Source organism: Zootermopsis nevadensis, unplaced genomic scaffold (genome assembly GCF_977971745.1).
Source record: "Zootermopsis nevadensis isolate Lab colony 2312 unplaced genomic scaffold, Znev_1.0 Znev_ptg000011l, whole genome shotgun sequence".
NCBI classification, from domain to species: Eukaryota; Metazoa; Arthropoda; class Insecta; order Blattodea; family Termopsidae; genus Zootermopsis; species Zootermopsis nevadensis.
Window position 1 is genome coordinate 1,689,394 of NW_028259143.1, and position 13,874 is coordinate 1,703,267.

General features: G+C 38.7%; 1 protein-coding gene across 12 annotated transcripts in view; it reads right to left on the bottom strand.

Moving 5' to 3' along the window:
- LOC110828012 (uncharacterized) overlaps positions 1-13,874 on the bottom strand; it is a 66,351-nt gene that overhangs the window by 23,719 nt on the left and 28,758 nt on the right. The window lies entirely within an intron of this gene.

A 13,874-nucleotide genomic window follows, 5' to 3' on the forward strand; every position in this document is an offset into this window, starting at 1 on the left:
ATTTTAAATTTTCAATATTTCTCCCTGAAGACAGAGGCAGTATATATAGGATTTGAGGTTTTCCACGGCGGTGAGTCTTAATGTTGCGCCTTGTAGTCTGGTAGAAGTTTACCGACGTTTCAGAGGTCCCTGCTGCCTCCATCATCGACATATTCACCGCCGTGAGAACCTCAAATCTCACTTGATGGATCTGTGAATACGTGAGTCGATCAGTGGTGAGTGGGTGGGTTACAGATGAACGCTCCGGTGGTAACAACTGCACTGACCCACATGTGGGGAAATGGTAGGACTGGCAGAACTCAAGCTAAGACCAATGTTCGAGTCGTACGTCCTCCATATGACAATGGGGTACCCCAGTTCACAGAGAAAGTATAGCATTACCTACAAGTTTGATGAAGATATAAATAGAAAACGTAGCCTCCGGCCATTTATAGAAAGGTAATACGAGCAACCATTACACTGTATGCTGCAGAAACTGTCATGAAGGACGATTTGTCTCGTGTCTAATCCATGCTCATTTTATATTATATTTATTTATATTTCGTAGTGTAGTGTAAAAATTGTAAAAAATTGTAATTGAGTTTTAAATTTAATATAATTTTACACCTGATGATGGTTTAATAAAACCGAAACATGTTGTAACTGTTCCAATTGTAAATCGATTATTCGATATGGAACAAAGAATGATATTTTAATTATCTTATTTTAAATAAATTGTGATTTGACGGAATAACCAAATAATTTAATTTTAATTCAATAAATCACAATAGGACGCAACTACACTATTTTAAAAATACTTTAACAAGAACATTAACTTGCTTTTATTTATCAGTTTATTTCAGGGCTCCTGGTGGCCTCGGCTTAAATGTTAACTCCCACAGGTGATACACAGAACGGGTAGTCATACCTAACCGTTTAAAGCTCAGTGGTAACTATATTTACCACCTGCTTTGACAGTCAGCAACTCTTCATTTTGTATTTGTGTGTTTCGTATGATTCTCACTGTAACCAGCGATTATTTCCTTAAACAGCGTTAACCATTTTATCTTTGTAATGGTGAAGTGTTGTGTTTTCTTCGCGGTACGGACCGATTTCTTAAATAATATTCAGATGAGATTTTTGCTTCAAAGGGTTGAATGGAAGATTATATGAATGGCAAGTTTATTTGTAGTTTGTTTCAGTAGCTCAAACCAGACCGATAACATGATTAATAAATGATTAACTGGAAAGGATAAGGAAGGCAACAAAGACTACGAAAAACTTCAGGATAGCCCGTGTTCGGACCGAGATTTGAATCGGAAATTCACAGAATTCGAAGCAGGAATGCCAACCATAAGACTTCGATGCTCATTATGAATGGGAATAAATTTGTAGGGGATTTTTCAATGGCGGCTATTCGATTAGTCTTATCGAAATCCAAAATATGTCTGTAGAGACTGAGTAACACGCAGGAGAATTGTCCGGCCAGACAAAAGTTATGAGCAGATGTACCGTTCAGCTACCCTGAACATACGAGTTTCCGACACACAAAAACCTTGGCAGTCCCCTTGCAAACTCTGAAGACTCTGAGCTGCAATGGAGATTCTGCAGTGAGAATAACGAGGCGCCTGGCGCCTGTATGGCCCGGGCGAATCATATCTGGACAAGGTGGGGCAGGCAACACACATTATTAATTATTACAACTGCATTGTTATTCACATACTTTCACAGGAAGAAAAATTATTACTTTCAGATCTCCAACTTGTATCTCGTACCTATCTGTAACGATCAAACAACTTAAGAAATTACAACTCAGTAAAACTATAACACATTTAAAATTATAAAATATCATTTGTCTCTGTCAAAGAAAAGAAAACTCAAACGATAAACGTTATATAAATAATAAATGTTTCGATTAGTTTGTCATAACGAAAATATTCTTACTTAAAATTAAATATCTGAAGCCGAGACTCGCCTAAAATTTGGAGAGTCAAGAATCCAGTCCGTACCGCGAAGAAAACACAACACTTCACCATTACAAAGATAAAATGCTTAACGCTGTTTAAGGAAATAATCGATGTTTACGTTGAGAATACCAAATCTCATAATCCAAATCTGTTCAATATCGTGAGAAACGAAATTATACTGAAAGACAGACAGACAGGCTGACAAGTCTACCTCATCATGCTTTCATTTAATCAACGTCTTTAAGAGGACAAAAGTTGTTGAAATATTTCACTCATACTTCAGCAGTTTCATGTTATTTATAGCATCATCCGTAATTAAGTAAAATTATCCTGGTAACATTTTCTGGAGCATTCTAGATATTCGTGACATACCTCGTTTAGACTTTACTAGATTCTCTAGAATCCTAGACTGACACATGTTAAGTCCGAAACAAATAATTTGTCACAAAGACAAAGGAGTCTTCCTGCGATATTTCATCCCGTCCAATTACCCCCCCTCCCCTTTCAACCCCAGTTCAAACGTCTCGCAGTAATTGTCAAGAGTAATTTCTTTACTGTTGCGCAGTCTGCCATATTGTACTGCTGCCCCTGCGTGGTATGCATGTTTTTGGATCATAAAATTTGTCGTAAAATGTCCGACTCTCAAGGTAATACATCAGTATTACTGTTGACATAGCCTCTTGAGCTTTTGAAACGAGATTAAAACAACAAAGGTCATGAAAAATGAAGCTTTCTTTTGCAGACAAAGCGACAAGATGGAGAAATTCATTTTGACAGGCAACTGTCAAGCAGCTGAAGGAATAATCTGACGTTCATGTATTTATTTATTCACACAAACATGTCGACAGTGTTTTAATTCATTAACCCTTAAAATTCCAGTAGTAACTATATACAACACCTGATTTAACAGAAACCCTGTAGTTGTAAGTTTCGTTTAATAATAAACACCGATAATTCCTAATCAACATTAATGAGATTATCTTTGTGACTGCGAAGTGTTCATTTGCTTACATAAAATACGCTGTAAAATAATACTGGACAGATATTACAAAAAAGTTTCTACATATTCCTTCAAAATGTTGGTAATCGCCTTCAAGATCACCAGAAGATGGCTGTCACCGTGTAGTCTGGTAAAAGTTTACCGATGTTTCAGAGGCGGTTTTCGCCTCTATCTTCAGGACGATGACCCCTCAGAGCTTCTGAAAATTCGGTAAACTCCTACCATACTCCATGACGCAACATCGCAGAAGACGGTCATCTTCAAATTCGCGATCAAACCCATCACCACTTAAGGACTTCCGCATAACCTCTCCAGGACTTCTCCAGCACTACTCTAGGACTTATCCAGAACTTTTCCAGAACATGAAATTTTACCAACATCACGCGACGAAATAACCTAAAATACTACCATCTACGTGTGACAAAATTTGTGCAAAGGACCTCGTGACGTACGCGTTTCGCTTTCAGAACTGGTGTCATTTGTTATGAACTGTCCCTCGACACGGGCATTTATACCTGCTCTATTCCAGTGTATGTTATTTTGATACTCGTTATGTCTCTCTCTCTCTCTTTCTCGCTCCCATGCTTGCATTCTGAAAGGACTCTCTAAACACCGGTTTGTCCTCAACCACACATCCTTCTGCGTCGAAGCCACAGAGAGAACCATCTGTCACTGATCGCAACCGAGTGGTTGGCACTCATGGTTCGTATTCTGCGTGTCCCGGCTTCAAACATCGGCCCGATACCGGCTATCCTGACTGAGGATTATCGTAATTTTCCTCAGTTCCTCCAGAAAACACCAGTTCCTTGTATAATCTTTGTGACTTATCATTAATTAGTCATTTTATTATCTGAGGACTTCAATTTGAGTTACTGACAGCGTTGTTAAATAAACAACATATCAAATATATAACGATCATCTGTTTATCGAAAGACTAGACAGAGACTAGAAGAATTCTCATGTATACGAGAGTTACCAGACGGATTTCAAATATTTAGACGCCCGATTGCCCTTTCACAAAGGCGAACGTACTCAATGGTAACTCTTCCACAATCAGTTTATTACAGGTTAGAAAGTGATTGTAAAATGTCTCCAAGGTTTATTTTATCCATGTTAACGCTGCATTTGTGCATTATCCATTGCCAGACAACACAAAACTTAATGTTTTCGTGTTATCCACGGAAGAAATTAGAAATGCTTACAAAATTTTACTGAGAAGGCCTGGGTGTTGGCAGATACGACAGTACAGATTAGATTAATCTGGCTCAGGGTCCTTCGAGTCCTACATACAAAAAAAATGGGGAAATTCTTGATTAAGCGAGCTCCAACTTTCAAACAGGGTCATGGATCACAACCAAGCTCTTATTCAGTCACTACCCTCAGCTCAGCTTCTCATCACTCAGCCTTCTCCACTTCAGAAAACCTCACCTTGTCTTCAACCTACATTTTTCTAGAAGGACGAACGGGCACTGAGTGGGAGCCTTCATACCTGATAATTTATCTGATTTTATGTCCTCTGAAACGTAAATTATGGGCTTTAAACGGATTTTGCTGGCCACAAATTCTTGCCCATGAAGAATCAACACTCATCAAAGCATACACCGGGACATTCAGTGTTCGTAACAGTGACAATATCCTGCAGTTCGAGTAGGTGGGTCAGTATATTTCATCTCAGGACTCATTTGGTCACGGAGGACCCGTTCCATTTACATAAACGAGTTGTAAAATATCACCTCAGCACATTCCTTAAGCATTCATACAGCCAGATCGTAGGAGTGCTGTTTGATTCTACTGCAGGCTTGATGTAGTTGCATGAAGCAATGTAAAACAGCTCTTCCATGAAATAAGACAGAAGGTCGGCACGCGAAAAATGTACTTCTCGTTTGCTATGGTTTATATAACGACCTTCTTTTGTTCTGTCATTATCGTCGTATTATTGACATTGGACATTCCTCGGCTGTGGCAGGTTGTTACATAGAATACCACGCAGCTTCCATCTGCGCCGCTGTGAATTAGGGGATTCTCAGATGTGTTCCTCCCCCTCTCCATTTCGTATAATTGCCTGATTATTTAATAAGCGGTCACAAGAGACGCAGAGCGAACTCCAGGACAAAGGAAATCGCCGACGTCTTCGGATAAACAAAGAAAGACGTTCAGTAACGAACTACGAACTTTGACCCCTTGTATAGAAGCAAAGAGACAGAGTCAAGGACATCAAACGATTAAGAGCAAATTATGACAAACACGTGACAGTTTATTTATAAGAGGAGGAAACACTTCATTTGAAGCACAACAGAGAAAGAGGATGAAGTAGCGATTGGCATCACTGTTTTAACGGGGAGGGGCTTAAATTTTGATTTTCGGCTACGAAGGTCCCCAGGCAATGCCCACTCGTCCTTCTGGTATGAGTAAGTTTAGTGAGGACAAGGGATTTAGGAGACAGGATGGGGTAAGAAATAGGGTAGGGGGGGGGGGAGTTGATTCGGGTCTTTGCGTTAATTTTGAATTTTGATATTGGCCTTGGGGGTGGCGTTAGGAATAATTTACGTTAATTTCTTTTTTTTGGGGGGGGGGGGGCTACTATAGAGCGGAATTTTGATATTACTCTGAGAGGGCTGCATGGGAGGCATGCAGAGCAACGTGGGATTTGGTTACCAACTCAGCATTTGCTCTAGTACCGAGGAAAACCACGGAAAACCTTGGTCGAGTTGGAATTTAAAGTATGAGTCTATCTAAAAAGTTTAATACTTCAGTCCGTACCGCAAAGAAAACAAAATTTAATTGAAATTATAGAAAGTAATTTTCGAGGAATCTAACTTTGTCGAGAATTAAATCTAATATGACGTCATAAACTCTACTGAAAAGCTAACGAAACGTTTCACGGTTAAAAAAATTGTCTAGTTCACGAAAAATAAAACATACGTAGGCCTGTTTGCAATAATATCCAAGAGTCTAAACGTCATCCCGAACATGGGGTCTTCTCTGTACTCTCGTACCAGCATGGCGTCCAACCATATATAGAAAGAAACAGCTGTGTGGATGGAGTTCACAGCTCGGCTCTAAACTTCAGCGTATCCTGACCTGCCCTAAACAGATTTAATCACAGCGGCCCACATAGTTTAAACTTGAAGCTTACGTTCAGAACGCGAATATCTATCTGGGGAACAAAACACCCATAGAGAAAATATCCATAATTTTAAATCGTCTAAATGAACAACGCAAAGTCTACACTAAGAATATGATAGTCTTTCCATACCGTTCATGGTTCATTCCGTGTTCACGGGACCCTATTATGAGCCAACTCCATACCCTGATTCTATATTCTCTGTACTTACTTTTAATATTATCCTTCCGTCTACCAATATCATGTTGTACATTGTCCATTGCTGAGATTTTTTATATCCATTGAGGAACAAGCTATTTCCGAGTTAATAAGCAAAACAGGATGGTTAATAAGTAATTAATTAAAAAGGATATGGAAGGAAGCTGTTGTGATCGAATATAGTACTACCACCACATTTTCCTGGAGTGACTGTTGAAAACTACGAACATTCTCAGTCAGAATAGTTTCAGAGGCCGACATCTGAACTCGGGACCTCCCGACCACTCAGCTTCAACGTTCGGTGAACCAATACTAAGGTAATCTTGTCTGTCCTTCATACAATACGCTGAGCACCATGTGTTCTTCGAGTTGGCCCAAGGCACAAAACGACACTTCTGTGCCGATCGATCGATCGATCGATCGATCAACGTGCGACGTCATGGAGCGGCATCTCCTTGAATGATCAAGCGGCCCACTGCACAAGTCCGCCCCTGTTCAAACTTTTACTTCTGCCCCCGAATTGGATAAAAATAAAGTCGTGGAGGCGGCTTGGTCCACTTCAGCAGAGCCCGTTAACAGAAAACAAGAATTCATATTTTTCTCCAGTAGCAAACTTTTATAAGCTCAGCTGTTAGCTTCAGGTTTTGTATGTTGCTGCCTCCGTCATCAGGGCAAGGGCCTCTGAAACGTCGGTAAACTTCTACCAGACTACAGGGCGGAACAACCCAGAAGACTGCCATCTTCAGACTCGCCACCGAGAAAACCTCAAATCCTTCACATTAAGTTGTTTTCGGGATATCTTATAGCTGTGATAATCTCCTGATTCTATCCGACGTTATCTGAAGTACAGCACTGTACATCAACTACGAAACCAACCAATCCAAACACAGCCGCCTGTAATCCTATTCATCACTCTGATGTATGAGGTTCTCACTTATGTTAAAATGTCAACTGTGTTCGTTTGCGCATGGACATCCTGTAGTTACCAAAATTTCGGAGGAAGTTGTCTTCAGGGAAAGGGAAAATATATTTCTGAGGAACGAGCAATGAGTTTAAGATCCACTCTCGAACGCAGTAGAACAGCATGTGTTCGTAACTTCTGAGCCGTGTCCAACTTTCAGTCATGAATCCCCGCATGGCCCAAGTCGGATTTCAGCAACTCCGAAACCATCATGATCGTAAAATTACCATGCTGACAGCGGGTCACGTGTCATTTAAATAGCAAAATCGTGAGTACTTAATGACAGCAATTCAAATAGCTTTCGAAAAATGAATACAGGATATGGGAGCATTACTCAGAAATTGGCGACACCGTGTCGCAGAGACATCTGTGAACACTTTGTTCACAAATTTCGAGAAATCGTTTTTCTTTCCTTCAAAACCAGGTAACGAATAAACGACATGACCTTACTCTCTTCGCGTACACAAACTCCGATTTTAGATCATTAACCTAAATGACAAGTTATTGCAAAGTGATGTCTGTCTTTAGCCTCTTCCTTCTAATAAGTTCCAAACAAACTCGCCGATGTTCATGAAATTATGTTCATGAAATTATCTTCATTACCTGAGCGAACGAACAGCTTCTAAAGAAGGAGTCTACTCCATAGAGTTAGCTAACCGAAGGTCGCATACAAATATTTAAGAATTCAGTCCGTACCGCGTAGAAAACACAACTCTTCACCATTAAAACATCAACTGGTTAACGCTGTTTAAGGAAATAATCGCTTATTTAAATAAAAACCAAAAATTCAGTCCGTACCGCAAAGAAAACACAACTCTTCACCATTAAAAAGATCAAGTGATTAACGCTGTTTAAGGAAATAATCGCTTATTTAAATAAGAACCAAGAATTCAGTCCGTACCGCAAAGAAAACACAACTCTTCACCATTAAAAAGATCATATGATTAACGCAGTTTAAGGAAATAATCGCTGTTTGCAATCAGAATCATACGAAACACATAAATACAAAATCCATCGCTGGTGATTGTCGAAGCAGAAGTTGAAGGCCTGCAGTCACCATTCGGTTTTAAAGAATTAAAGTGCCTTTTCAGTTATTGAAAGCAGGTTTCTTTTAACATAAGGACGTTCCAACTACTCGTGTTTATGCTGCTGTTTAAAACTTTCTAAAATATGAGCATTTCTCCTCCGTAGTGGCAGATGTTATCTGCGAATGAGCTGCCGCCAGAGTGGGACATGGCGCCTGACCGGTTCTGCTGTTGCCCCATCTCTGCAGTAATCAATTAGCCGAGCTGGTATCTCGTCGTATCTCGCATTCCCCACCCAGATACAGAGGCCAGCAACACTACACAGGTCCCCGGGCACCGGGGTGACCTCGGCCTTGTTACGAACCACGTTACCTGCGGTCAGGATCCGAGGATTCGTGTTCGACTCCGCGCACTGCCATAGAAGACAGCTTCCTGACAGAAATAATATCTCAGAATCTGCATTTTTGCTACGAACATTAACAAATCTAATCAATATTACTTAAAATATGGCCCATCTGAGTAAGGACTCGCCATACAAAATTCAATCAGAATGAAAAGAATTCTATTTAGCAGAATCCTTGAGAAGAAAAAATTCCTCGCGTTCTTTAGAAGCCTAGGGTTAGTTTATGTGCCCAAAATCCGATGGCACAACCGTTTTTATGGTATTCTCCCAAAAATCCCAGAGTTTTTCCAAAATCTCGTCAAGTATTTCTACCAAAATATTGTATTTCTCATCTCCCCCCACTCTTGTTACGCCCCGGCCATGACAAGATAAAAACAAGCCAGCAGGCGGTTAACGCACTCTGTTACGTAGCCTTGGTGGTCAGTAATTTGGTTCCTCGAAAAATCTGGTAAGTGCAACATACATTTGTAACACTTTTCCGCTCAGCCGAGCAAATCTCCCAGACCCATAGCTCACAGCACCGTGCACCTGACAGGCAATGGGATGTACGATGCGAAACCCGCCCTCCCCACCCAAAACGTAGAACCGGAAACACGCGATCTCAAATTTATAAACTGAAATATTCAGACCACTCTAATGAAACTGCTTCTCAAACAAACGATCACTAACCTTTCAAAAAACACAACACAGTTTACAATACATTTCGTCTCCTACTTAATTAAAATGCCATAACAGATGTAATTTTGTTCATTTTCCACGTCAGTGTCTTGATATGCTATTAAAAGTTGTTGATTCACATTGTTCTGTTGAGCGTACCGATGCGAGAGAAATATCAACATTTATCAACATTCCTTTCATTTTATTCCAGAAGCTGGGCGTGTCAGGGGGATAACGCGTTCAAAGAAACAAATTGGCTAACGACACGCAAACCTATTACAACCTGAAGTCTTAACGCACAAAGACAATATATTCAGATGAACAGCTCTATTATGGGGGGGGGGGGGGGGTTGTTTTTTGTGCCAAATTGAATCTGTTATCTTGTTACCCACTTGCATGTTTATGTGTGTAAACGGCGTAGGATAATTCAAAAAAAAATCCCATGCTGGTACCTTACAGTTTCCACACAAAACATTCTAATAGTATTAAAAATATATTAAAATTAGCCGTCAATCACAATATAATATAATTAAAAGATTAAAATATCATTTTACGTTCCCTATCGAGTACTCGATTTACATGTGGAACATACACGACATGTTTCGGCTATATATAGCCATCATCAGGTGTTATGTATATAAACTTTTCACTGAATTACTGATATTTCACTGATTTTTAATGTTTTTTAGTTTTCAGTTTTCTTATGATGTTCTTGTCCTTTATATTGTTTCTTCATTCGTTGTAGTATCACAGGTCACTAATATGTTTGTATTTCGTAAAAAACATTAAAAATCAGTAAAATATCAGTAATTCAGTGAAAAGTTTATATACATAACACCTGATGATGGCTATATATAGCCGAAACATGTCGTGTATGTTCCACATGTAAATCGAGTACTCGATAGGGAACGTAAAATGATATTTTAATCTTTTAATTATATTATATTGTGATTGACGGCTAATTTTAATATATTTTTAATACTATTTAAATAATCACAATATGACGCATCTACAATATCTTAAAACATTCTAATAATCTCCCACGATACCACAAAAACATACATTAAACCTGATTTGTGACATCTTTCACGAAACCTTTCTATCGTTTCGTGAATTTTCATGAATTCCACTCTTTTACCCTGGCACCGACGATAAAAGGACGGATGTCATAAGATTTACGAAAGCGTGTGCCAATCTACAGACGACTTAAAACAGCACTTTAATCTAAGCAGGTAATGACGTGTTTAAGAAATCAAATCAGTATCCGTCAAGAGTCTCGAAGACTTTCATGTCTAAAGGCCGGATATCAGAAAAACACGTCATTGTCAGTGACCTAAATCGAACTGCAATCTGAAATAACCGCGACCCCAGAGTAGTCATACAGGATGCAAAGCTTAGAACAAGAACACGTAAACCAGAAACGTCCTGTTGACTCACCGGTTTGAGCAGAGATGATCATCTGTTTTCGCTGCACTTTGTCATGAAAATAGACAACATGTGCGACTACGCGATGAAAACGTAAACAAAAGTGAAATCAAAAGCGTGAAGAAGATGCAAACACGTGCACAGCGGGATGCGTCATGAGAGTGATGACCGGAAGTCAACGATGGATGCGTCGCGAACCGTATTAGCACTTTGGCCACGCTGCAGTGACCACACTACGTCACTAATGAAATGGTAGAGTGAACACATTCCTGACACACGAATCTTCTACAAATACGCATATACACCCTTTGAAACACGACGCTCGTTTAAATAATATTTAAGAATTCAGTCCGTACCGCGAAGAAAACACAACTCCTCACCGTTACAAAGATCAACTGGTTAACGCTGTTTAAGGAAATAATCGCTGTTTATTCTGAGAATCATAGAGAGAGAGAGAGAAAGAGGAAATTGGTGGGGGAGAAGTGAGAGACACTTCGATATCTGGGGGGGAGAAAGAGCATCTTATAGCTAGAAGGTCCCCAGGCAATGCCCGCTCGTCCTTCTGTTAAGGATAAAGTAAGAGTGAAGGCGTTAGTGTGATGATTGGCATGAGAGACGGAATTTTGAACTTTGTATTAGCGAAAGCTGAGGCTATTAATTTGGAAGTTTACTTCATAATTTAGAAGTTCCTACTGAGGGGAGGGGGGTAAATTTTGACGGCGTTAAGGGGTGGTAAATTTTGATTAATTTAAATAGGGAGGGTTGCATGAGAAGCTTGCAGTGGCAACTTGGAACTTGGGAACCATCTCAGCATTTGCTTGAAGACAGAGGAAATGCTGAGATGGTTCCCAAGTTCCAAGTTGCCACTGCAAGCTTCTCATGCAGCCCTCCCTATTTAAATTAATAGTTCGTCTGAATAATATTTAATAATTCAGTCCGTACCGCGAAGAAAACACCTCACTTCACCATTAAAAAGATCGACTAGTTGACGCTGTTTAACTAATAATCGCTGTTTACAGTGAGAATCATACGAAACAAATAAGTACACTCAAATCTGTGTCGCGAAATTAAAATAACACTATGGCTTACGATCTGTTGAGAAAGGATTTTCTATTTTGAAAATAAAATAAGAAGAAGAAATGTTACTCCCCTGTAGCATTGCATTACGAACGCGTCAGACACGGAGTTCGTGTTTGTTTCATTTGAGAGCAATCCTTTATAACACTGTGACACCTAACTAAACACGATGCTTCTCAAAAAATAAGTGTCTTAACTGCGTGTGAAGTGGACATCAAACAATTTTGTACTAGTCTATTTAAAACAGTTCTTGACAATTCTCTTATCCATCGAAAATGAACCTCGCAAATGTTAAGAACGGATTCTGATAACATTTCACCTTGTATAAAATATATATTTTATTTTAATATTTTCCGTCAAATCACAATTTTAATAAGATAATAAAATATATATTTTATAATTTTGTAAATCGATCATTCGATGCGGAACGTGAAATGTTATTTTAAATATTTTATATTTTATTATCTTATTAAAATTGTGATTTGACGGAAAATATTAAAATATTAACCTAATTCACAATATGACGCAACTATACTACCTTGTATAAAATATGTCTCAATAATTTTTGTAGCTGTGTTGAAAATTTTTGTGCAATCTAAACTTCGATTTTTTTCTTCTCTGTGCCTCAAAACATAAAGAATTTTGATTTTTTAAAGTTTTCTTTCTACTCAGTAAAAAAATTCAATATCTCACGGTGGCGAACACGAAGCTGATGATGGAGGCAGCAGGGACCTCGTAAACTTCTACCAGACTACACGGCAGTACGATCCAGAAGCCAGCCATCTTCAAATATTTTGTTCTTTACTATTGTTCTGGTTTTCGGGTCATGACATTTAAAACGGATGAACATGCCAAGTAATTCCTCTGTCATTCTAATCCACGCCATTTTACTGGGATTTTATTTGGACTGAGAATTAACACACTGCTCCTTTGTGTTCACTGATTTTCAGCTGTTAATTTCTTGTAGGACCTTGGTAGACCCAAATCTCGTTCATTCTTACCAACCTACAATAGCGAGTGTTCGAAAAATTTCGCCTTCTCCAACATTCAGATTAAAAGCAAAAGTCAGGGGGCCCTTAAAATGAAAATGTATATGAAAAGTCTATTTCCCCCCCTTTTCGATTGTTAATCTAATCTAATCATGTCAACCCTTACAAATATCATAACAAGCACGTACATAAATTTCTTTGAATTTCACATTTTACGAGAATCATCTCACTACCTCGTAGCAAAAATGTAGGGTTTTGCACACAGACACGAAACACATAACTCTATAATCTACCAACATATTAATCTGATGGATGAATCACCGAGGTGAAAAACCTCGTAACTTTTGGTGCATAAACTGTCTTCATAAAAAAAAACCTGCCTAGAGAAGCACGATGTACTCCATTTACCAGTTTATACTTGTTATAAAAGCATTACTTCAAAGCTCGTCTTAATCTTTCACGGAGAGTAATTACTGAAACTTGTTTAATCAGAATACATTAATTATATTACTTTTAACAGACGAAAGCATTTACTGATGGATCATTCAAACAAATGTTAAAAGTTTTTTTTTAAATTTTGCTTCTAAAAAAATACGTCAGATTCTAAATTCACATTCTTTCAGAAATTTCTTGAAAACGATACAATATTCATGACATAAAACGTTTATAGTTTTGTGTCAACCAAATTTCAACAAACAATAAAACACAGAATTGCGTTCGGTTTAATTTTGTTTCGTATAATTTTCACTGCTAACAGCGATTATTTCTTTAAACAGAATTTTCCACTCAATCTTTGCAATGGTGAAGTGCTGTGTTTTCTATGCGGTACGGACTGAATTCTTAAATAATATTTAGACGATTTTCGGCTTCAAGGGGGTTCGTCTAGGTGGGACATATGATACAGAGTCGAGTTGACCTGATCAATTTAGTGTATCCTCCACTCCGATACGAATCGGATATCCCCACGTTCTTTCACCTCAACAGAAAAGAACATGCTACTCGCGATGTTGTTGCAAGAGATTAATGGGATGCAACATATAAAAGAATGTGTTGTCTGCTGTCATATACC